Genomic DNA, 26,535 nt, shown 5'->3' on the forward strand with positions numbered 1-26,535 from the left:
GGCTCTTGTGCTGACATCAGAGAGCCTGATGTGGGGCTTGAACTCATGAACCGTGAGATCATGTCCTGAGTCGAAGCTGGATGCTTAACTGACTGAGCCACCCAGGCACTCCAAGAAATTTTTTTAAAGAATTAAATTTAAGTTACATATTTGGTGTGAGAAGTATGAAATGGTGATGAGTAAGACTTTCAACTATAAAAATATTCCATTAGGGGCAAAATCCTGTGGGAGAAGTAATGGAAATACAAGTTCAAGCAGAAAAAAAGAATGACAAAAAATTTGTCTGTTAAACACTAGGTTGCTAATGTAATTAAAAATTATTTTATAATTGTATAGAGTAAAATTAATTATTTTAGTGTGCGGTTTTAAGAGTTTTGTTAAATGCATAGAGTCATGCAATCCCCACCACAATAAAAATACAGAGCGGGCCCCATCACTGCCTCCCCTTTCCTTCCTTTGCCCATCTGTAGATAACCCTTCTGCTAAACTCCTCCCCCCTCTCTCCCCCACCACCCCGCAACTACTGATCTGTTGCAAGTCACTATAGTTTTGCCTTTTCCAGAATGTCATACAAATGGGCTCGTACAGTATGTGTCCTTTCATGTCTGACTTCTTTCATTTAACACAGTGCGCTGGGGATTCATCATGCTGTGGTGTGTACTAATTATTCACTTCTTTTTATTACCAAGTTGTATTTGATCATATGATGTGCCACAGTTTGCCAATCCACTCGCTACAGAACATCAGGGTTGTTCTCAGTTTGGATTGTTAAGAGTCAGCCTCCGTAGACATAGTTTTTCATTCCTCTTGGTTGAATACTAAGAAGAGGATTGTTGCTTTATATGAAAAATATGTATTTCAGAAACTACCAAATTGCTTCCCAAAGTGGCTGTACTATTTTGCATTCCCACCAGCAATGTGTTTTTTTCTTTTTTCAATTTTAATTCTAGTAAGTCTCTAGTAGTATGTCATTGTGGTCTTAATTTGCATTTACTTGTTGAGGATCTTTTTGTGTGATTATTTGACACCCACGTATTTTTAGCGAAATGTCTGTTCAAGGCCTGGCCCAATTTTTAATTGGGTTGTTTGGTGTTTTATTGCTGAGTTTTAAGAGTTTGTTTTTTTAACGTATCCTGGACATAGATCCTTTGCGTGGGATTGTGTTGACTCCGTAGATCAATGTGAGAAGAATTAACATCTTAAGAATGTTGTCTTCCAACTCATGAACACCGTATACCTCCTGTGTCTTCATGTATACTGGGTCTTACTTGATACCCCTTGTCTTTTATTGTTTTCAGGATATGGGGATGGCACACATTTTGTTAGACTTGTGCCCACGTATTCTGTTATCGGAAATGGTATTTTAAAAAATTTTAATGTTTAAGTATTCATTGCTGATATATAGAAGCATATTGATTGTGTAACCTGGGACCTAGCTAAACTCATTTACCAGCTCTAGGAGTATTTTAGTAGATTGTGTGGAATTTTCTACGTAGATGATCGTGTCATCTGTGAATAGAAGAACTTGTATTTTCATCTTTCTAATCTGTATGCCTTTTATTTCTTTTACTTGCTCTATTGTAGAAACAAAGACTTCTGATAGAGCACTGAATAGGAGTGTTGAGAGTAGTCATCCCCGTCATACTCTCCTGATCTTAAGGAGACAGCATTCACCTTAAGTATGATTAAGTATGACACTAGGTGTAGGATTTTTTGTGAATGCCCTTTAGCTGGTTAAGAAAGTTCCATTCTGGGGTGCCTGGGTAGCTCAGTCGGTTTGGCATCTGACTTCGGTTCAGGTCATGGTCTCATGGTTTGTGAGTTGGAGCCCCGCGTTGGGCTCTGTGCTGACAGCTCAGAGCCTGGAGCCTGCTTTGGATTCTGTGTTTCCCCTTCTCTCTGCCCCTCCCATGCTCATGCTCTGTCTCTCTCTGTCTCTCAATAATAAATAAATGTTAAAAAAAATTAAAAAAAAAAAGAAAGAAAATTCCATTCTGGGGCACCTGGGTGGCTCAGTCAGTTGAGCAACCGACTTCGGCTTGGGTCATGATCTCACAGTCCATTAAGTTCCAACCCCAGATCAGGCTCTGTGCTGACAGTGCAGAGCTTAAAGCCTGCTTCAGCTTCTGTGTCTCCCTCTCTCTCTCTGTCCCTCCCCACTCACGCTCTGTCTCTCTCTCTCTCTCTCTCAAAATAAATAAACATTACAAAAAATTAAAAAAAAAACATGAAAGTCCCATTTTATTCCTACTCTGCTGAGAGGTTTTATCAGAATGAATGTTGAGTTTTGTCCAATGACTTTTCTGATTATGTTTTTCTTCTTTAATCTGTTGATATAGTGAACTATGTGGATAGATTTTTGAATGTTGAACCAGCCCCACACTCCTGGGATAAACCTCTCTTGGTCATGATGTATTATTCCCCTTCTAAAATTTTTGGAGAATTTTTATGTATACATTTATAAGAAATATTGATCTGTAGCTTTATTTTTTGTACTTACCATCTTTGTGTGATTTGGGTATTGGAGACCCACAAAATGAGTTGGCAATTGTTCCATTTTCTTATTTTCTCTTAAAGAGCTTGTGTAGAATTGGCATGATTTTTTTCCTTAAATGTTTGGTGTCATCAATCAGTAAAACTATTTGATCCCAGAGAGTGCTTTGATAGAAGCTTTTAAATTAAAAATTCAATTTCTTTACTAGAAATAGGATTATTCAGGCCATCCATTATTTTTTTATTGAGTAAGTGTAAGTAGTTTATGTTTTTCAAGGAATTGGTGCATTTCATCTAAGTTGTTGAATTTATGGGCATAAAATTATTCAGAGTATTTCCTTATTATCCTTTTAATGTTGTAGTGCTGCAATGACATTTCCTCTTTCATTTTTGACAATGGTCCTTTTCATCTATCTTGATCTGTCTGGCTAGCCATTTTTCGATTTTGTTGATGTTCTCAAAGAATCAGCTTTTGTTTATCAATTTTTTTCTATTTGTCTATTTTCAGTCTCTTCAGATTCTGTTCTTATTTTTGCTACTTCCTTCTTGCTTTTGGTTTCAATATTCTCTTTACTAGTTTCGTAAGGTGGAAGCTTAGATATTTGATTTGAGACTCCTATTTTCTTTTTTTCTTTCTTTTTTAAAGAGCAGCCTTTTTTTTTTTTTAATGTTTATTTTGAAAGAGAGAGACAGAGTGTGAGCGGGGGATGGGCAGAGAGAGAGGGAAACAGAATCCGAAGCAGGCTCCAGGCTCTGAGCTGTCAGCACAGAGAGGATGCAGGACTTGAACTCACAAACTGTAGATCATGACCTGAGCCGAGGTCGGTTGCTTGACCGACTGAGCCACTCAGGCACCCCTTTTCTAATATAAGTTTTAAATGCTTTAAATTTCCCTCTAAGCATTACCTTAGCTGCAACCTGCAAATTCTGAGAAGCTAGCTTTTTATTTTCACTCCATTCAAGATATTTCCTAATTATCCTTAAGTTCACTTTAACCCATGAATTACTATGTATCAGTTGCATTGTTTGCAAATACTTAGGGTGGGAAGGGACACAGGGGGAATGATAGGTCAACTTCAATGGAAGAGAGAGGAAGAATGTGGGGGTACAGGCTCAATTTAGCTGCATTATTATTTCTTTTGATGTCAGGAGTGCATCCTTGGTGATTTCCCGAATATTTGTACTTTATTTACACTTTAAATCTTTCTCTTTCCCTCTTTATATTAAGCAGTAAGCCAAGCTAATGTTTGTGCAACAACAGTTTGCAAAGTGCCTTCTATTATACATTAATTTGTTTAATGTCACTGTACCCCTAAAGCCATCATTCCTATGGTAAGGACAGAAAAATGATGCCCAGCCTAGAGAAATCATGGGATTTGTCCTCGTCCTCCATTAGCGAGTGCTAAAACTCAGTTTTATATTCATATCTTTAAACTCAGATTTTCAAATCCAAGATTCTTTTCAAACACTACACCTTTGTTCTTGTAGCAGGCATATGAGCTTGCTTTAGGGGGCAGGACGCCAGGGGACATATTCTAGTGAGAGCCTTGAGGGGACATACATAGAGACTCTACTGGTATACTCAGTAGGAAATGGCAGCCATGAGGATGGGGGAGTTTTCCAGCAGACTGATGACTGGAATCTGCTGGAAGAACAAAAGGGATACCTAGAGAGTGGGCCCTACTTGAGTAAGGGAACTCCCAGGCACACATAAGAAAACACCTGTATGCCCTTGGCCCCATAATCTGATGCCAGGTGCTGCCCTTCCCCTGTGCCTCTTGATGGTAGGCGTGCTGACAGGAGAGAGTCACGGAGAAGCCCATTTGATTCCCCACAGCAGCTATTCATCAAGGATCCTCCCTATGCAAAAAGTCTGCCTTTATTTTTCTCGTCCATCTCGGAAGGAGAAAAGCCTGATTTGGTGATGGGAAGGGGAAGGGGCTCTGTGGGTGAGAAGGGCCTTGCCTGGCGGGAATGTGGGCTGCTGCCTGAGCCACAGAGATCAGAAGGGATGCAACTGAATTTCCTACACGTTTTGGGACATTTCCTATTTCTGATATTTTGGCTAAGAAAATTCGGTGCTGAGAGGTATAAGAAAGTTGCAGACGTAGCAAATGGTCAGAGCGCAAATCCCTGATCCGTTGCCTACTCTTGTAGCCTCAGGCAAACTCATTACTCTCTCCAGGCCCTGATGCCTCAACTGTAAAATGGGCGTAGTAGTACTCACCTTGGTGGGTTTCCTGTGGAACCCAGTATTGACACCTTCATCTTAGGTTTTTTAGATGGGATGCTGCTTGAGGGCCAGGACCTTGCATCACCAGTGACTAGCATAGAATTGCACTTACCAAGCTGCTGCTCAACAAATGGTTGTGGACTATAAGTGGCCGGAGGGAAGCGGTAGGTGTTAGTGCGTCAGCCAAACCCAAGTTCAAATCCTAGCCTCCCTCTTTGTTAATTGCGTGAGTCCCTTCATTTCCTCCATCTCACTTTCCTTGTCCCAGTTAGACAGCATGCCTTGTTTGTTGTGGAGATTAAGGGAGGAAATGCGTGTGTGGTGAGCAATCGAGAAATCACCACGGTGATGACTGTAGGTAGACGTGAGACAAACAGTACTGAACGTGGAGTCGGGTGGTCCGCCCCCAAGTCCCTGATCTGATAAATTACCAGCTCTCTGATCTTGGACCGGTCATCTAAACTTAACTTTCTGAGCTTTGTTTTCTCATCTGTCACATAAAGATGTTAAAGCTTCGTTGCCTCTGGACTGCTGTATGGTTCCGAGAAAGTGATGTATGGGAAAGTTCGACATTCATGAAGCCCTAACAGATATGAAGAATTATTATACTCTGAAAAAAAAAAAAGAATTATTATACTCTGACCCATGTTTCCTCAACCACCTGAATCCTCCGCAGGATGTCTGAGACCCACAGGGGCTCTGAGGGTTCAGTCCATTCCTTCCCTTGAAGGAAAGTTGCTTTTCATGAGAGTCTGCTGCCCCCTGGTGGGTGTCATCGCCACATTGCAACAAATTTTCCTGGAAAAGATGAGGTGTTTTGGCTGGGGACATCTACCAAAACAACGCATTCCTGCTCCTGATATCTGAAATTGCGCAGCCGCTTTTGGGGCTGGAGCCTCAGCACATTTGGGGCAAGGAGGAGACGAACTTCTACCCTTGCAGAGAAGCTTGCCGCTTGTCAGGTGGCTGGGAGTCTTGTGGCCACACTGCCATGCCACCTGCAGCAGAAAGGGTCCTGGAGGGTCCAGCTGCCGCCCTCCAAACATCTCACAGCTATGGCATTTTTCTGCTGGAAGAAGAGACATCTGGTAGGTGCTGTTTTGGGATCCAGGAGCTCCTACGTTATTGAGCTCCTCGTAGGCCCAGAGGGGATACATTCAGCCTTTCTGCCACTGTGTAATTTATTTTTCATCCCACGGACGAACATCTGCTAGTCCTTGCCCAATTACAAGGGCCTTATATTTTATTGCCAAAATTTTGGAAAAGTTAAGAGTGGAAGGCGGGGACAAGAAACTCAAAACCAACTATAATCTCATAGATAATCAATATCAACATTAAAAATCTTTTGTTTTCTTTTAAATATGTTAACTGTGGAAAGTTTGAAAGAATGATAGAATGAATGAATACCCATGTATTCGTCACTAGATTTGCCAGTTGTTACCGTTTTGCCACACTTTCTTCAAATCCTGCTCCTATGTTTTTTGTGTGCTGAGCCATTTGAAAGAAAGCTGCAGAAATCATAGCATTTTACTCTCAAATATTTAGCAGGCATTTTGTAGAAGTGAGGAACTTCTTACACAGTTATGACATTCTCATCACAATAAAAAAAATTTAACAAGTTCATAATACACCTAACTTATATTCTATATTCCAAGTTTCAAGTTTCTCCAATTGTCCCCAAAATGTCGTGTGTGTGTGTGTGTGTGTGTGTGTTTGTGTGTTTTAAATTTGAACACTAATCAAGGTTTGTATTGGTTGTTATGTCTTTATAGTGTTTTTAGTGTAGAATAGCCCACCTTCATTGCCTTCAATTTTTTTTCATAGTGGATTTTTTCAAGAGTCTGGGGCTGTTGTGTTATAGAATGTCCCACAACTGGATTTATCACATTGTTTACTCATGTCTGGATTCAGGTTCGACATTTGTGGCGGGAATCCTTCATCAGTGACATCGTATGCTTCTTGTTGTATCACATCAGAATGCTACTGATGTCAGATTATATCACTGCCTTTTAATGGTCCTGTGCATCTGAATCACCTGAAGAGCTTTTTTCTCAATACATATTCTTGGGCTTCACATCTGGAGTTTCAATTTCATTGGTCTGGGGTGCACTCAGCACATTTAAATTATTTATAAGCTTCTCATGGAGTCAGTTGGGGGATGGCCGGGGTTGAAGCCCATGGGAGCACAGCCCTCCGGTCTCTCTCCTTTGTGAATTTGCACTCTCCATCCATATGTTGTAAAGCCTCTCTTCCAAACCAACAGACTCAGAGCAGTGCTACTGAGTCCCTCAAAGAACCTCCTCAACCAAATCACCTCCCACCTCCCACGGGATCCTGGGAGATGACTCACTCCAGCCTCTTTGCCTTGGGCCACAGACTCAGGGGCTAAGTTGGACCTTCTGCTGGGGTTTGGATGGTGGCAGGTCTGATTATGGGCATGGTGCTGGTGCTAAGGAGCCTAGAAGGAAGTCTTCCCAGGGAGGGGAAGTACAACAGGCACAATTTATCCACTGAGGTGATGGGAAAGGAGCTAATGTGACCTGTGCCCCTGAACTTTCTTCCCATGGCCGGGAGTGACATTTCTGGAAAGATCAGACTGACTTTGAAAATAAGAATTTGAGGAGTGCCTCGGTGGTTCAGTTGGTTAAGCGTCAGACTTATGATTCGTGAGTTTGAGCCCTGCATTGGTGCAGAGCCTGCCTGGGGTTCTCTCTCTCTCTGTCTCTCTCTCTGTCTCTCTCTCAAAATAAATAAATTAATTAATTAAAAAAAAGAAAACAAGAGTTTGAAGATACTCAACATTCCCTCTTCATATTGCAACAGATCAGCTAGTGACGATTCCCAACATTTGTGTTCTCTTTCTTTCTATCGGACCCCAGACATCCCCCACAGTGCATTTAAGGCATATATGAACTTCACTCTCTACTTCAATGGAGAAGACAATGGAAGTGTAAGTGGGCTTTAGAGATGCGAATGTCAGCATAGATGGAAAATGGAAAGAGGTGTCGGATCTGTGTGATCTTTTGAGCTGGTGACTAGGAGTCAGTGCAAGGCAGTTTAAAAAAGGTGATCAGGAGGTGTGGACAGTCAATCAAAGCAGGAAGACTTGCAGGAACGGCCACGGAGGGAACCGTGTTCTCCTGGACCGTGAGAGGAGAGAGGCTGGCTCAGGAAATGCTGAGTGGAATGGCTAGAGAGGAGCTGCAGAGGGGATGAAAGCAGAGGAAGGTTGAAATTAAATCCTGCAAGTTTGGGAGGGACTTGTCCCAGGACACTTTTATTCATGGGGTCTCCCACACGGAGCCAGGAGACTGTCTCCTCAGAAATCTTAGTTGCATCCCTTTTCAGATCTCCAAAACCAAACTGAAGGGGAAGAAGATGGTAAGGAAACAATGAGCGAATGAGAACACATGGGGTGAGAAAACCAACAGTGGTCATTTTGGGGCTGGGCTGAGTGTGGGCAGGCGTCTGTGTGGTAGGAGACTATAGGGAGAAACTCCATTAGCGTGTCTGTGTCGGGACATGTGTTCGTCATGCGTGGGCACCAAGGAGTGGAGTTGTGAGGTTGTGCAAGTGGCTGATATTGCTGTGTTTCAAATTGTTTGAGGTCACGGTTCCAGACTTTTAAAATGGTTTTGTCAACTGCTCAGAAGAATTGAGTCCACATTTATTTATTTATTTATTTATTCTTGATTGAGAGAGAGAGAGAGAGAGAGAGAGAGAGAGCATTAGTGGGAGAGGGAAAGAGAGAATCCCAAGTAGGCTCTGCACTGTCAGCACAGAGTCTGATGCAGGGATCGAACCCATGAACCATGAGATCAAGACCTGAGTTGAAATCAAGAGTCAGGTGCTTAACCAACTGAGCCACCCAGGTGTCCCAAGTCCACATTTTGAGTTTTGGTGTCTTTTCAATCTGAGCCACCAAGCTTAAATAAGAAGGCTTAATCTAAAGTTGTGCAGAGTGAGTTCCATGGAGTGTTACTATATTTCAGAGTGGGAAAATGTTTGGAAAAGACTGGGGTTGACCAAGTCAAGGAAGTTCCTTTACTACATATACGTCTTAGGGCCTTAGAGCTTTGTGAGTCTCCAGGCGAGACTGTGGTGTGCAGTGTTTCTCAAACCACTAGGTCGTGGATCCTTTTCCTTGGTACTTAGCATCTTGGGAAGCCAAACTTGTATGGACCACCCTTTCAGAAACAATGTTTAAGTTCTAAACATTTGTTAAATCATAAAGAAAAAAATATTTATTTTTACTACGAAAAACTTTATTCATGCAATTGATTTTAAGCAACATTAAAAAAACTATATTCAAAGGTGTTGATTTTAAGTAAATTTAAAGACTCAATTTGATGTTTTTTAAATGATTCATCATGGTGGTGGTGAGACAGCATGAGATTTGCTCTTTCCACTTTTCATTCTTTTCATTGGGCAGTTATAGGCTTGATGTCTATTATTTTATATGTTAACTTGGAAATTTAACATGCATATTTAACTTAAATTGACAAGTCAGAATCTTTGCTCTTCTCCCAAACCAACTCAGATGTAAGCATGCTTTAACTCTAACTATCCCCTGCTGACTTATATGTCATTGTTGTCCAAGATTTTAGTTCTGTCTTATGTCTGGAAGCCCCCAGATTAGACATGATGACTATTATTTTATACATCAGTGTTTGTATAGATCGTTTGCATGTTAACAATCTTGCTTGCTTTCTTCATTCCTTCTTGCAATTCAGACATTAGTTTTCTCACTGAGGATCTGTGTATAGCAAGCTGTGCTTTGCTTTGTCTATCGGTTCTTTCTATCACTTTATTCTTGAAGAACAGTTTTGTTTGGCATTAAATCTAGGTGGATGGTAATTATCTCTAAAGTTCAAGTTCTTCATCTATTAGATATGGATATTAAATATCGTCCTTGGTGACTTCATCGGCAGGTTCTTAGGAGGACCATATGGCTTAACAACTAAAAGCTTTAAACAATAAACGTCAAATGTTTTGTTTCTCTTCTGCTTCATGAGAAAACCTTGGAAGTTGTGTAAGACGGCACCACTTTTTCAGCAAACAGGCTCTTTGCCAAAATGTCCTAGCATATTGTTTCTCAATCTTGTTTTTGTTATGTCCCTATAAAGAGACTTTTTAGCTATATTTTCCTAATTCCTCTCCCCTTGTAAAATTTAATACAGGTCTACCTCTTATGTACTATATGTATATCGGTGCTTTATTCACAAAAAGAGTAAAGATTATTTATCCCCCTACCCCGAGAATTAATTTTTGCTTCCTCTTCAGGGCCATATCAACCTCGCTGAGAATGTGTGTCTAGTGGTATTAGAAAATTAGCATTTTCAAACCACAGCATTGCCTAAGCATTAAAGGATCCAGCTTTGGAACTGGGCAGTCCTGGGATGGAATCCCTGCTCTGTCACTCACTCTCTGTGTCACACTGGAAAGTTATTTCACCTCTCTAAGCCTGTTTTAGGCTGACATATGGTGATTTGGTGACAGTAATTAAATGAGCAATTACTACAGTGTCTGGAACATAGTAACTGCTCAATAAATGTTAGTGATTCATAAACATTTCCAAGATAGTCTGTATTTCTTAACACTTTTCTTTTATTATTTTGTTGTAAGAACAACACATACATGCTTTAATATACTGGACATTAAAGAAAAAGAAGTTATCTAACTCCACCCTTTCTTCCTCTCTAGACCCAATCCTCAATGTTGTAAGGGAGACCCCAGAGAATGAAAAGCCTGCTACGGTGCCTGGCTTGCTGGCCTAGTGAGAGGGAGCTGTCTCTGAGGGGCCTGATGGGAACCCTGGGGCTGGGGAAGCAGACAGAGGTCCTGCAAGGACAGTTCTCAGGACAGCTACGCAAAGGCCATCACAGGGTCTAGCTACCTTGGAACACGGTGGGGGAAATTCCCCAGAGGTCTGAGAACAGTAGCCTGAAGTCCTTTCTTTATCTTCCTCTAGGACAGTGATTGGCAAAATGTGGTCTCTGGACCAGCAGCATCAGCATCACTTGAGAATTTATTAAAACTGCAATTTATTTGGGCCTCACTCCAGATCTTCTGAATCAGAAACTCTGGGGCTGGAGCCCAGTGAATTGTATTTTTACGAGCTCTCCAGATGATTCTGAGGTACTTTTGCACTTGAAAACCACTGTTCAGGGACAAGTATTCCCTCTCATGATGTCCTGTGGAGGGCAGGATGGCAAAAGATTTGCTAAGAGAGGGGCCAGCTGAATCCTCTCCTAAGGAGAAGCAGGGGTTGGAAATTTAGAAGGTTTTGGGCCAGAAGTCAACTGTGAATGCCTGAACATTTCTTAGAGACCTTTAATGTAGCTGGATTCTGCTCCAAAGAAACTGTTACTTAGAGGTCAGTTTGAAGCCTCAACTGAATCCAACCACCAACAAAAACATATAGGAGTTTGCCTGTGTGCTGAGGGACTTCCTCCCCAGAACATTATGTTTTCTTTCTATGTGAAAACAGAAGGTCAAGGTCATGCCAACGTGTGGCTTAGAGAGTACATTGTACGTTTTGGCCCGAAATGTCTCATGAGTCCAAGGTTAATTTTGTGCTGGTCAACCTGATCCAGTCCGAAGAATGTTCTGGTAATTTACAAATGTATCATTCTAAAGTGAAGGTAGTTGAGCCGATGATAGACTTTAATTCCTCTGATTGGTTCTTTTTCTTTTTAAATTTTTAATGTGCTTTTATTTTTTGAGAGAGAGAGGGAGAGAGAGAGCGAGCAAGCAGAGAGAGAGGGAGACACATAATCCGAAGCAGGCTTCAGGCTCTGAGCTATCAGCACAGAGCCCGATGTGGGGCTCCAACTGAGGAACTGTGAGATCATGACCTGAGCCAAAGTCAGACGCTCAACTGACTAAGCCACCCAGGTGCCCCATCCTCTGCTTGGTTCTTAAAAGAAAAAGAAAACAGTGGAATTTAAGCAGCTTTCCTTCCACTGATTTCTAAACCTTGGGGAGAAGAGACTGGTTAGTTAAGGATTAGGCCAGGTTACATATAACAGGAAACTGAAAATAGTAGTGACTTACACATGTGAATAAAATAAGAGTTTTATTATTTCACAGCAAAGAAATCTGCAGTTAGGCAGTTCATGGGCAATGGTTACCAAGATTCAGGCTCCTTTTATATTTCCGTCGCATTGTCCTAGCTTGTGACTGCCATCCTCAGTGAAGGTCACCTCATTTCCAGAAAGCAGGGTGAAGAAGGGGATAAGGGAAGAGAAGGAAGAGGGAGACAGGAAGGAAAAAGGGTGGGGCTGCTTTCACCATGCCTCCCTGGGAAGCCTGGTACAGAACTGTTTTTTGGCCAGAAAACTGGCCGCAAAGGAGTCTGGGAAATGTAGTCCCATCCTGAAAGGCAATGATCCCAGCTGAAAATCAGGGTTCTGTTACCAAGGAAGAAAGAGGGCTGGATAGTGGGAGTAAGCAGATAATAACCTGTGTCCTATGTGAGACTGATTCTGGGGATGTACAGCATCTTCAAGGGACTGGGGAAAGAGCACTCTGTAAGGGCTGAGATGTGGTGACAGCCTCAAGCAAAAGCGTCGAGATGATGTCCTGAGACACAACCTTGTTTCTCTGCTTTTCCCAGCAGATATAGGGAGGTCTCATGCTGAGCCTTGCTCCAGGAGCAGCTCCATCCATCCCAAGGAGGAGAATTCAGGGCTTTCCCCTGGTTCCTTGCTTCCTCTCCTCATTCTCTGATAGCTGTGCCCATAATGTGTTCCCCCTTCCTCCATTTATATCTCCTGGATTCTCACTCCAGTTCCTCCATTTTCATTTGGAAAATGGAGAAACTGAGGCTCAGGAGAGGTAAGCAACTTTCTGGTTGCAGAGCTACATTTTGGAATTGGATGTCTGAGGGTCCTCTATGTCATGATGGGTGCCCATGACCTCCTTGCACTCCTTCTATCTCCTAGCTGAGACTGAGAGGGATGGGCTGGGAACTCTGCTAGGGTTTCTTGGGTGTTTTAATGAAATAGGGGTGCATTTGACAACAGGGAAGTGTGCCTATTTGTGGAGGGGAGAGGTTACAGTTAAATAAGTTCTTAGGGGGCAGAGTGTGTGAGGGACCTGGATGGGGTAGATACAAGGGCAGAGGTGCCGAGAAACCCCCAGTTTTGGGGAGATGCTGTCTGAGAGAGGCCCTCTGACTCCAATAGCACTGAAGGGTAAAGTCATCAGCAGCCCCTTCCAGCCCTATGTGGACATTCTCCCAGCCCTTTGCTCACAGCAGCAGGGGACCCTCCACCCTCCTTGCTGGAGCCTTGGGCTTGTGGTTTGGAGAAATTTGGAGCCAAGTGGAAACTCTTGACCATCGGGACTTCATTTCCCGGTGACTTGATAGGCCTGAGACTGCTCAGAGTCTGAGTAATCAAAGCTGTGGGCCCTGAGGGAGACTCAACAGAATTTGGCTTTAAACATTTGAATGTATAACAATAGGGGAAATAAGTTCAGGCATGAAATAAGTTAAATAAGTTAAATAAGTTCAGGCATGAAAGACTGTGCCGTAATTAAAAAGTAATAGGGAATAGGCATAAAAAGCTCTCTGAGATGTATTGTTAAGTGAAGGAAGCAGCTTGTAGAACAAATTTAAAAATACAATAAAATAAAAATAAAAAATAAAAATAAAAAAATAAAAAATAATAAAATACAATAAAAATAAAAATACCAACTGTCTTCCAAATGCACATGTATGAAACTGTACCAAAAAGATGTTTTAGGATTCCAGCAAAACAGTAGCTTCTCTGAGCCTCACTTGGTTGCTGTGAATCTTAAATGAGAGAATATAGGAATATGCTTTGCAAAAGTTAAAAGTGGGAGACAAGTGTAAGGTAGAGGGTATGAAACTATCCTGTGCCATTACATTCTTGTCCTTGCTCTCAAGGTGAAACTGGGATAAGAAAGGAAGGAAAAAATGGAGAGCCGATTGTTGGACAGACACTGTTCTAAGCACTTCTCATGCATTACTTGCATATGCCACAACCCTGTGAAGTAGGTATTATCATCATCATCTCCATTTCACAGTTGAGGAACTAAAGCACTTTCAAGGTAATTGCTATGGTCATCCAGCTGGCAAGCTGCAGTTAGAACTTGAACCCAGAGTGCTGCTCTCAATTGCAGGAACATGTTGCAGCACCCTGGACACATTCATAGTCTTACGTATGAATAAAGCTTTTCATCTGAAAATGAGTATGTGAAACGGATTCTAAACACTGCACACTTCTGCCAGGGACAGGAATAACAGTGGGTTAACATTTTTTGGAGCGCTTGCTGTGTCCAAGACACTCTTCTGACTGCTTTACAAGCATTGATTTAATGCACACCTTTTGCGCAGGGGTTAGCCATTATCCCCCCTTTGCAGCTGAGAAAAGTGCTGTGCGGAGTTTACATGCAATGTCAAAGTCACATGCCCAATGCAAAGATATTTAAGATGTGGTCTCCGCCCTCAGTTAAGCATGTAACAGAGTAATAAGTAAAATAATGCAGTAAATGCTGCAGTGTCATATTTACAAAGTTCCCAAGGTGCTCAGAGAAGACCTGCAAGGGAAGGGGCTGGTTGACATTTTGTGTGGGCTCCTGTGAAGCGGAGGTGCACGGGATTAAGTCAGGGGGCATTGCACGTGCAAGGCCTGGGATGAAGGAGTGCGGCCCCAACCTGAGCTTGCGGGTCACAACAGAACCCCATGCCAACCGCAGCGCCAGCCAAAGAGAGGTGGCGGCCGCTGTCTGAGGTGCAAGCCCTCTACAGACCCCGCACCTTCACAACCCTTACATCCCCGCGGGGCGGGGCCCGCGCTCGGCTCCCGCCGGGAGGAGCCCAGTCTCGCCGTGCGTGACCAGCAAGGGGCAAACTGCGCTCCTGATAGGCTGAGATGGTAAGGGACCGCCCCTGAAGGCTGAGCGATGATTGGTGGAAGTGATAGACGCGTAAAGGGACTATCGGGATTGGTTGCCGCCTTCACCGCCGTAGGAGGGCCGGGCGGAGACGCCTCACCCAGAGAATTTTTCAGGTAAAAAATAAGCTCTGTCTTCCCGCTACAGACTCTTGTGGGGACTTTCCGTCATAGGTGCATCACTTTACATCTTTTTTGAAAAAACCAAGTATCCAATAAGAGAAGTATCTAGTCATCCTCTACGGCTGTTCCCGCGGGGAGCGCGGCGCCGTCAGCGAAGTTTTTGATTGGCTGCTGTGGATGGGGTGGGCTAGAGGGGAGCTCGCGCCGCCTGGGGAGGGAGCCCGGCTCCCCGCTGTTTCTCAAGCTTTGGGCGGGCGGCGCCCCCTGGTGGTTTGCAGGAGTGACTAACGCCTGGCGCTGTTGTCCCGCGCAGTCGGCGCTTGGTGTACTTGGCTCCAGGGACCGAAAGCCTTTTGACGGCCCTTGGTCGATTCCAGCTTTTCCATTAACTCCATCTCCTTTATTTCCTGGCTGAGCCCTATCTGTACAATGGGGATAATAATGTCTACCTCAGAGGGTCCCTATGAAGTTTCAATTAATTAATATGCTTAAGGTTCTCACAGTGTCAGGCACATGACAGGTGCATAATAAACGATAACTGGTGGAGATCTGTAAACTGGTTAAGAATGCATGACCAGCCATTGATTCCCAGGTTTCTTAGCCTCTTCCTGTTTCCTCGCCTGTATGTGAGACTAACAATAGCACCTACTTCGTGGAATTGGGGATTAGTTGAAATACTATTGGTAAAACATACCCAATACATAGCAATCAGTAAATGGTGGCTCCTATCACTGTTAACTGGTACGATTACTATTTCCATTCTTTTTCCTCCAGGCAAAAGGCCACTTCAGCCCAAGTTGGCGCCTCCAAAAGAGGAATAGTAGTTTACTTTGCCTGGAATTACAGTCTGTAAATCAATGACCATTCACTTGTGTGAAGACCAGGCTTGGAAAATCTCTGTATCACGGTCCTGCCCACCATTTCCATTATTCTTTTATGGACTGTCTTCTTAAGCCCCAGTGGGTGCCTGAGAAGAGCATAACATAATCATTAACATTTTGATGCACAGTTTATCAGAGTACCTTTTTTTTTTTTTTTTTTTGGAAAATTTACTTATTTTGAGAAAGAGAGAGGAAGAGTGCGTGTGCGTGCAGGGGAGGGGCAGAGAGAGAGGGAGAGAGAATCCTAAGCAGAGGATGTCAGCGTAGAGCCTGATGCAGGGCTGGATGCAGATCTGGAACTCATGAACTGTGAGATCATGACCTGAGTCGAAGTTGGACCCTTAACTGACTGAGCCACCCAGGTGCCCCTACCAGAGTATCTTTTATATTGAGTGTAGTGTTTCAGTATTGCGAGGACAGGGCACACAGAATGATATATTGTGATAGGGTAAGATAAGGTGTCTGGGATTTGAAAGTGAAGGACCTAAGTATACATATACTCTGAAGTGAGCCTGGGGTGGGACCAGTCATGGTGAAGCATGTGGGGGTGGTTGGGTGCGAGGCAGGTGGGAATCCTCGTGAGGCATGGGAAGAATCTGGACTAAAACTCAGATTGGAATTCTGGATATATGACTTTGGACCAGTCATTTGTATTTTCTGAGAATTAGTTTCCTTGTTAGTAAAATGGAAATGGAATAAGATTCTCTTATATGGTGTCTGGCTCATAATAAGCACTCTATAAATACTAGTTATTGTTACTATTATTGTTTTTAGTTCCTCCCTTAAAATATGTTGAGCACTGGGGAGGGAGCAAATGCAGTCTTTTAAGTTTTTATTTTTTATTTATTTATTTATTTATTTATTTATTTATTTATTTATTATATGAAATTTATTGTCAAATTGGTTTCCATACAACACCCAGTGCTCATCCCAATTAAGTTTTTATACTCCAAGAGTTGTGGGTGCTTAAGATCACCAAATAAGCAGTTGAGAGTTTGGTGAGGGTAGTCCACATTTCCTTTCTTTTCCACTTTATACTTGTTATTTCCTCTTCTGTCCCTGGTCTATCCAGCAGGGGAAGTCACACAAGTGACCTAGTTTAATGAGGTCTTTATAATTCCTTGGATTCTTCCCTACCCTGATATAAATCTGCTCACCTCCGATCATTTGCCCCACATTCTTCCTTCCTTTTTGGCCTATGAGATGGGATTCTAGCTACAGCTTAGGCCCTGTGCACAGTGATCTCCATGCAGCTTGGCAGCCCCAGGATTTTGGCATTCTTCTTAGGGTGACTGACTTAGTAATGGAAAGCCCAAGGGTTGAGTTGGTACTGATTAAGCAGTATAGTGGGGTTGGGGAGGGTAGTTGACATCCTCTCCAGTCATTCAACAGCTATTTTTTTTTTGCATGATTACTATATTCTGCCCACTCTTGGGGTTATATGTGTTCCATTCTCAAGATGTATATAGAGCTGTTTCTCAGTTAAAAAAAAAAAATAGACACATGAGGCACCTGGGTGACTCAGTTGGTTGAGTGTCCTACTCTTGGTTTTGGCTCAGTTCATGATCCCAGGGTTTGGGATTGAACCCCGTGTTGATTCTCTCTCTTAAGATTCTCTCTCTCCCTCTGACCCTCTGCTACCTTGCTTGTTCTCTCTCTATCTCTCTAAAAAGAAAAAAAGAAATAGAGACAGAATTTTTAGTGAGAAAATCTGGGGCTTTCGTGTTGGACAGACTTACATTTGAATCTAGTCCTTTACCATGGTCTTAGACAAGTTGCTTATTTTCAGTTTTCTTATCTATAAAATGGCAATAAATGGAATACTTATCAGCAGTAAAAAAGAATGAATTACTGATAAATACAACAATGTGGATGAATTTTAAAATAATCATGCTGAATGTAATATGGCAGAAAAAAAGAGTACATACTGCATGATTTCATTTATATAAAATTCTAGAAAATACACACTAATCTATAGCATCAGTAAGCAGACCAGTGGTTATCTGGGAATAAGCAACTGGAGAAGGTTAGAAGGGAGGACACAAGGAAACTTTTGGGAGTGATGGTTTCACAAGTGTATTCATATATCAAAACCTATTAAGTTGCACACTTTAAATACGTGCGGATAATTGTATGTCAGTGCCACAATAAACCTGTTAAAACAGGGATAATAAAACCTTTTTCTTAAATAGTTGTAATTTTTGTAATGAAGAAAAACATGTTAAAGTGACCAGAACAGTAACAGCAAGCAATAAAGGGCATTTCTATTCTCCCCCACTTGCATATATTTTAAAAAATAGTAGCAGGGGCGCCTGGGTGGCTCAGTCGGTTAAGCGGCCGACTTCGGCTCAGGTCATGATCTCACGGTCCGTGGGTTCGAGTCCCGCGTTGGGCTCCAGCTCAGAGCCTGGAGCCTGTTTCAGATTCTGTGTCTCCCTCTCTCTGACCCTCCCCCGTTCATGCTCTGTCTCTGTCTCAAAAATAAATAAATGTTAAAAAAAAATAAAAAATAAAAAAAATAAAAAATAGTAGCAAAGCATTAGCTTTATTTTCATACATTTATATGACAAGGCATGTAAGTGGGTACCGACACCTTACATGGGTAACACAGGGTACAATTTTCCCTGCTTTCTTTGGGATCATAGGTACATATATTATAAGAATTAAATGAGACAATCATGTGAGGAACTTTCAGTAGTGCTAGGCATGTAGTGAACACAATATTTTTGTTGTTTTGATAACTACAGATCTTCCTTGACTTATGATGGGAAGACATGCTGATAAAACCATCATAAGTTGAAAATATCATAGGTCAAGCACATATTTAATTTATCTGACCTACTGAAAGTCATAATTTAGCCTGCCCTACCTCATATGTGTTCAGAACATGTACAGTTGCCTGCAGTTGGACAAAATCATCTAACACAAAGCCATTGTATAATAAATTATTGAGTATCTTATGTAATTTATTGAATACTCTACTAAAAGTGAAAAACACAATAGTTGTAAGTGTATTGGTTGTTTGCCTCATGATTGTATGGGTGACTGGAAGCTGAAGCTTGCTGATGTTGCCCAGCATCTTTGAGAATCATACAGCCTATCACTAGGCAAACTAGGCAAATCTAGCCTATCACTAGGCAAAATAAATAAATAAATAAATATTTATTTATTTATTTATTCATTTATTTAATATTTATTTGAGAGAGAGAGAGAGAGAATGAGAGAGAGAGAGCAGTGGAGGGGCAGAGAGAGAAGGAGACACAGAATCTGAAGCAGGCTCCAGGCTCTGAGTTGTCAGCACAGAGCTTGACGTGAGGCTCAGACTAATGAACTACAAGATCATGACCTTAGCCAAAGTCAGACGCTCAACTGACTGAACCACCCAGGTGCCCCTGCATTATCATTATCATAGATTTGACAGATGGCATCAAGTGACTGATCAGTGAATATTGGTTGTAATTAAGAATTATTTTTATTACTATATTGTATGGGTAGGAAAGACTTGCTAAAATGCCAACGAAGTTGATTTTCAAAAGGCTTTGCCTTTCTTGAGATTTCTTGATGGGGTTGAATTTTGGTTTCTGGCAACAAATTGTGACAGAAACTATCTGGAAGGAATTTGGTTAATGTACTTTTCAGGAATAAAATAACTCATCATGACTGCTAATACAGATAATATTAAAGGTGTATTTATAGTGGTCAGTGAAGTCAGATCAAAATAAACAGTCTCCAGTCCTAACAAAGTGGTACTAGTGTTTGGGAGACATTTGTTACAGACGTAAGAACTCCTGAGAACTTGTCAAAATGTAGATTTGTGATGCTTACCTATAAAGATTCTGACTTGGTGATTCTGGGATGAGCTAGGAATTTGTGTTTTAATACTCATACCCAGTTGATTTTTGATACAGGTAGTCTGTAGACCATACTTTTGAGAAGTTCTCATCTAAGACATAAGGTACCTTGGACAGCTCCTGGTACCAAGATTTTCAGGACACAGGATAGCTCCCAGCATCTCTAGCCTCTTACGGTGGGAAACGGTCAAAGGGGCTTGCCCATTTCCCTAGCGAATTAAAAAAAATCCCAACATCTCTTAAGACCACATTTTGGGAAACTCAAATTTCTGGTTTCTGATGACAAAGGAGAAGGGGTACATGGTATACTCTGTAAGAGAAAATAAGTCCAGAATATTTGGAAACTCTGGGGCAGTGGGGGAACAGGTAGTCTTCAGAGGATCTGAGACCCTCTTGAACTTGTGTGCAAAGTTGTGAGGTAGATTATATACTTATATTTTGGTGGATGGGGAGGTTAACTTTTTCTCTATTTGAGGATGGAAATTTTCTGGATCAATTAATTTATGTACTTTTCTGTACAATTTACATATGTTGATAGACCTTTTAAGATTTGTGTGGGAGACTAGAGAGTTTTATTTAAATTTCTCCTTGGTATTTAAGTACCTAATAACTATCAGCATCACTTCAACTAGGACAACATCAGTAAAAACAAGCAAACAAACAGAGTTGAATACTCTGACATCTTAAGCTGTAACTTGAAGAAATCTCAAGTGTTGTGATGTAGGTTCATTAAAGTTGGTACAGAATTGGATATATCTCATGTTGGCTAATCTGGAAACCATCTTATCATAAGTCACCATTAATGTGGGAAATGAGCTTATTAGAGTGATTAAGGCATTTTATTTCATATATCATTTGATCTTTAAATGTTATCTTTGATAGTCTAACCAAAGAGAAGTCAGTGGTTATGGAGTGTTGGGTTAGCTAATATTTGCAGCAGGTCAAACTATTCCTATAGACAAAGTGATGGCCATTAACAATATTTTATTTAAAATACAGTCCCAAAGGCAAACCAATTAATAGTAAGCAAACCATCCTATATTCATTATATGTAGTCTGTCTGATGATAATCTGTAGCTTGATACTCTCATATACATAATATATGTAAAAAGAAAGTCATTCTCACAGGCTTAGTGGATTTGAATTATCTGTCTTGAAAGGTGTTGTTTTTGACTATGGAGAAGACTTTCTTGAGTCAGTACAAACAAGAGGAGCTACGCCAGTGGTAGAGAGGAGGGATCAGAGCTATTAATATGTTCATCCTCCCCAAAAGGCTAAGGACATGCATTTGGGAGGCAGTTTGTATCCATGACCCTGACATTTTTCTTTCTGTGAGGAATGGTGAGATAGAAATTATTGACTCAAGGTCCTAAGCAACTTGGCAAACCTTTTGAACTATCTGTGCTAACTTCAGAGTATAGATAACCCAGGTAGTTTCTTTTCTTGGCTTCTGTGATGCCAGCTTCTCCTACTTGATTTCCCACCTCCAATTTCACTGGATGTTCCCTGTCAGTCTCTTGACTTGCTCCATTTTTGCTTGACCTCCAGACTCTTTCCAGGGTTCTCTTCTCTAGCTACACTGTCTCCCTGGTGGATTTCATTTAGTCCTGTAATGTTAATACCATCTATATGCAGATGACTCCTGAATGTAAGACTCCAGTTTTGACTTGTCCTTGTGCTGCAGGCTCATAAATCAAACTGCCTACCTGATGTCAAACTGCCTCCCTGACTTGAATGTCTAATAGGCATCTTCTTTGTAACGGACCCCAAACAGAGCTCTGTTCTCTACTGTCCCCTCTCCCCAAACTGTTCTTCTCCCAGTCTCTCCTCAATGGTATCACCTTTTCCCAGTTTCTTAATATAAAAGCTTGGGAATATTCTATTCTTTTCATTGGGTGTCACATCCAGCTAATCATTTCCATCTCTGAAATATATCTCCAATATATTCACTTCTTTCCATTTCTACAACCATCACTTTTGGGTTAAACAATCAAATGCTCTCATCTGGACTATTTTAATGGTCTCTTAAGTCTTCTCTCAGCTTCCATTTTTGTCCTGCTCTAATCCTTTCTCCAAACAGCAGCCAAAATAATTATAAGTCAGGTCATATAATCTCCCTTCTTAACCCTTACAAATGGTTTTTCATGGAATTTAGTGTAAAATTCAGTCTACTTTCTATGTATATGTGTATGTGATCTCTGTACTCAGCATGGGGCTCGAAGTCATGACTTTGACATCAATAGTCCCATGTTCTTCTGAATGAGGCAGCCAGGCATCCTCAGATTATCTTTTTATGACTTTTAAACCCTAAATGATATGGTCATGCTCATTTCTCTGACTCACCTCCTGCCTCTTGCTTTCTGTGTTCTCAACACATTGGCCTTCCTTGAGTTCCATAAACACACTGAGTTTATCCCCACCTCAGAGCTTTTGCACTTTCTCTTCTGCCTGGAACTTTCATATTGAAGAACTTCATGTGGCCAGCTTCTTCTCAATATTTAGGTTTCAGCTCAAAGATTATTTTCATAGAGATAATTTATTCCTGACAGAAAAATCATTCATTTATTTCTCTGTTAGTCTCTATTTCCCGTGTCACCTTGCTTTGTTTTCTTTGTATTTATCACTTACTGGGTACAAATTTTATATGTCACATATTCAAACAAACAAAAGAAATGGAAGTTTTGGGGCACCTGTGTGGCTCAGTCGGTTGAGCGTCCAACTTCGGCTCAGGTCATGATCTCATGGTTTGTGAGTTTGAGCCCCACATTGGGCTCATTGCTGCCAGTGCAGAGCCCTCTTTGGATCCTCTGTCCCCCTTTGTACCCCCTCCCCCACTTGCACATTCTCTCTCTCTTTCAAAAATAAATAAACATTAAAAAAAAGAAATGGAGGGGTGCCTGGGTGGCTCAGTTGGTGAAGTGTCTGACTTCGATGCAGGTCATGATCTTGCGGTTCATGAGTTTGAGCCCCATGCTGGTCTTTGGGCTGACAGCTCAGAGCCTGGAGCCTGCTTTCATTCTGTGACTCCCTCTCTCTCTGCCCCTCCCCAACTCACGCTCTGTCTGTCTCTTTCTGCCTCTCTCAAATAAATAAACATTAAAAAAAAAGAAATGGAAATTTCCTTGTTTTTAATAATAATCACAGTAAGCTAAACTGTCACAAACAGTCTCAGATTTCATTGGTTTGACACAATAAAGTTGGTCTCTTATACATGTCAGAGTGGGATAGGAGATTACAGGAATAAGGGCTAGCGAAGGAGGGTCTGACCTATTTCAACTCCTTGTCCACTCTGATCTCTTTTGAGTGGTTGAAGACTTTTGCCTCTGCTGCCGTCGGTCACCTCATGCTGCCCTCCCTTCTATTTGGGTCTTTGCCAGTCATCCAGCATCCTTTTTGTCTAAGGCAAGTTGCCTCACCTGTTCCACCGGTATTGTCTCAGACAACTCTATGCCCTAATCGGGATTAGGGGAAGCTTTTTGACGCTCTCCCCTACCATTCTGTGCTGATGATACTGGGGTAGGGTGTTGTAGGACAGCTATGCTGGGTTTTCTTTCTGCTGGAACATGCCAGCCTCCATTCTGCTCTGCTGGGAACACTCCCTGCCATGTTGGACATAATGTGAGGTTGTAAGAAATTCTCTGCTGTCAGATTCCTGAACCCATTTGGGGGCTGTATCTTCACCCAGCTCAAGTTTCTTTTCTGAGGTGGGCCAGGAGGAAGGGACTCTATTTAAGGAACCACCACCAATAATTTTCTCTCTTGCTTTTATCTCCCAGTTTTGAAGCTCTTTCCTTCAACTCAGAAAGATCTTTGATCTCCTCTTTATGTGGTGAGGAAACTGTCATCTCATCTATTCTCTTTTGCATGCTGTGTTTATGGATAAACTCTGTGTCCTATTCCGGGCTTTGTCTTCTTGACAAAACTTATTCAAAGCCAAGTTTGTTTTTTTTTTTTTAAATTTAACAAAACAAGGCAAAAATAAAGCAAAACATTTCCTCTCCAAACATCTCGATTTGCAATACTGTTGTTTCTTCTATGAGTTAAAAAAAAAAATCTGTGTATGCACTCAAAGCCACCAAGAGTTGTGCCAATGGAAAGAGACCCTTGCTTCTTAAAGGGTATAGGGAATGTGAGGGTGGAATGAGGTTGGCTGTGGAAATGGAAGCCTCAGTGAAGGTTTCAGAATATTCCTCCTCCACCACATCTTGTGTATGACCTCTTTTCCTCCCAGAACATAATCTCCATGTGAGTAAAGATCTTGATGATCTTGTTTATTTATGAATTTCTGGGACTTAAAACAGTGCTTGTACAAAGTAAATGTTTGTTAATTAAACAATTTATAATGATTAATTCAGTAATATTTGTTGAATGAACAGAATAAAGGCTTTGGCATTTTTCTGAGCTTCTGTTGAAGCTACGACTTCTGTCTGCTCATATCTTCCTATTTCTATACCCCTTAAAATGATTTGAGTAACCATGGATTACCAACTGAATTGTGTTGACCTACAAGGAGCTCTTAGCAGATCCTCTCTTTAGACTCAGCCATATAAATAAAGACTGAATTCAGTTCCTTTTCTGAAGCACAGTTACCAGGGGAGGCAGCTGGATGGCTAACATAGACCTTAAGAAGGTCCCTTCTAATGGTAAGAACTGAAACAAAATGGGGTTTTGTTATCCAAAAATTAATATGATTCAAAAAGATAGAACTAAAGTATTTCTATGTTTTATTATATAACATATTTTCTTCACGTTATTTTAACTTCTATTGCATTAAATGATTTGGGCATGACATTCGTCTTAGATTGAAATGATTTATTAATATGCTGTTTCATACTGTTTAAAGGGAGTAAATGCTTTATAAAATTTGGAAGAAGACAAAGAAAGGAAATCCACTTCTTTTCATGAGGGTCAAATTTTGAGGTGAAGATTTTGCTCCCTAGTCACAATCAGACCCCGATATGTGGCTCTACCCCTCTTTTCCAAGGCCATCTCCTCAAGTGCCGTGTGTGTGCCCAGCCTTCCCAGGCCAGCCAGGCTCTTCTGTTTCAACATGCTGTTCCCTCAGCCATTCTTCCACTTTGGGCTCAGCCTAAATTCCATATATTCTTTAATACCTTACCTCTTCTTCCTCCCCATTGCGATTAACTTCCTTTTTCCCCATAGCATGATTTTATACCTCTGTTCACCATGTATTTCATTCTGCCTTGGGTTTGAGTGGATTGATGGCATGTGGATCTGTTTTACTAGCCTTCCAGCCTCTGGAGAGCCTTCACTCGCTATGCCTACCACAGTGCTTTACACTCCACGAATGCTCACTTATTAATGCTGTCATTCAGCACTTAGGTGTCCATGTTCCAAGAACTGGTCTAGGCCCTTAATATAGCTACCTAGGCAAAGCTTTCTGCTTGTGGCTAAACAAAAGTCTGTATTACATTATTATTTCAATTATATAGACTTGGGTTTTATTTCAGTGTTGCAAGATAGATGGTTCTTCTTCTTCTTCTTCTTTGTCTTTGTCTTCATCTTCTTCTTTTACTTTTGAAACTTAAATGCAGGACTTAAACAGATGATTATACTTTTGATTGTACATCATCCCCAAATTTATTCATACTTCTGCCCTTTTCTCATGATTCAGAAAGGGAGCTGAATCCTTTATATACCTGAACACATAGAGACATTTCTTCCAGTGTAGGAGGGGGTTGGGGTGAAAGTTCCACCTGTGTTCACCCTCTGCCATCTTGGTTTTAGTTTGAATTGCTTTATAAGGTAGGGAGTCCCTTTCGAAACATTAATTTATTAAATACGTATTTATTGAGCACCTTCTTTGCATAAAGCAGTGTGACCAGTTCTCCTTAGGTGTGCTTTTTTTCTCCTAGGAGGCACCATCTTCCCTAAGTGAACATCTCCAGTCTTGCATGGAGAGCTGGTAGTGACTAGAAGGATGAAGGCTCCTGGTCATAGCTGATAGTGTTGAGGTGGAACTAGAATTCAGGACACTTGACTTCCAGTTCAAAATTTCTTTTCACCTTTCTAATGTTTCGTCATTTCATTGTGTACTTCTCACTCTACCAGTTATTTTCAAATGCGATGATACTTACAAACTGCAGCTTTCTGTGATTATTATTACTACAGGTCAACCTGAACTGAATAGTAATATTTGAATAAAAGTCATTTTACATTAAAATTAAAATGATACCCTTCTTATCTGTATTTCCTCTTGGCATAGACTAGCATAAACCATCCAGTTTTGAAGGGATTATTAATTTCCTGCCAAACTTATCCACACATTGACTGTGTTAGCTTATTAATGATGAAATCACTCATTGCTAAAAGGGGCAATCTCTGAAATTTCTGTGGTTGAACCAATAGGAATTATTCATATAACAACATTTGAGAGTGGGTGCTTGTTTTTTAATGTTTATTTATCTTAGAGAGAGAGAGACAGAGAGACAGAGAGACAGAAACAGAGCGTGAGTGGGAGAGGGGCAGACACAATCTGAAGCAGGCTCCAGACTCTGAACTGTCAGCACAGAGCCTGACATGGGGTTCGAATTCACAAACTGTGAGATCATAACCTGAGCTGAAGTCGGACGCTTAACTGATTGAGCCACCCAGTGCTCCTCAGTGATTAGGTGTTTAGTGGCCTTCCGTGTAGTGATTCAGAGACCCAGGCTTCTTCCATTTTGTGGCTCTACCATTTCTAAGGGCTTCAGAATCCTTTGCTCCGGATGGTAGATGGTAGATAGAAAAGAGAGAAGACAAAAAATGTGTAGAAGATTTTTATAGGCTAGACTTGAACTGGAGTACATCGTGGCCCACAATCCACTGTCCAAGAGGCTATCGTGTGGCCACAACTAGAGACAGAGGGAAGCTAGCTAGAGAATATGGTCTTTGCCTGAGTGGCTGCTTCCTAGCATCAGATGTAGCACCGTGGACTGGAGCAGGAATGTTCAATCTCTGTCGCCGTTCGGGCTAAATGGTGAAGCCAGTGAGGTCTGAATTCTCATGCCCCCCGCTTCTTGTTTCTTTTT

The 26,535-nt window shown here is 41.4% G+C and overlaps 1 long non-coding RNA gene across 1 annotated transcript in view; it reads left to right on the forward strand.

Moving 5' to 3' along the window:
* Positions 1-566: 566 nt before the first annotated feature.
* The window catches only part of LOC125937280 (uncharacterized), a 50,597-nt gene continuing 24,628 nt past the window's right edge, over positions 567-26,535 (forward strand). Inside the window, exon 1 of the long non-coding RNA XR_007462340.1 lies at positions 567-653. This is a non-coding gene — a long non-coding RNA (uncharacterized LOC125937280). The remainder of the gene's footprint in view (positions 654-26,535) is intronic.

The sequence above is a fragment of the Panthera uncia genome, assembly GCF_023721935.1.
Source record: "Panthera uncia isolate 11264 chromosome A3 unlocalized genomic scaffold, Puncia_PCG_1.0 HiC_scaffold_12, whole genome shotgun sequence".
Taxonomy (NCBI): Eukaryota; Metazoa; Chordata; class Mammalia; order Carnivora; family Felidae; genus Panthera; species Panthera uncia.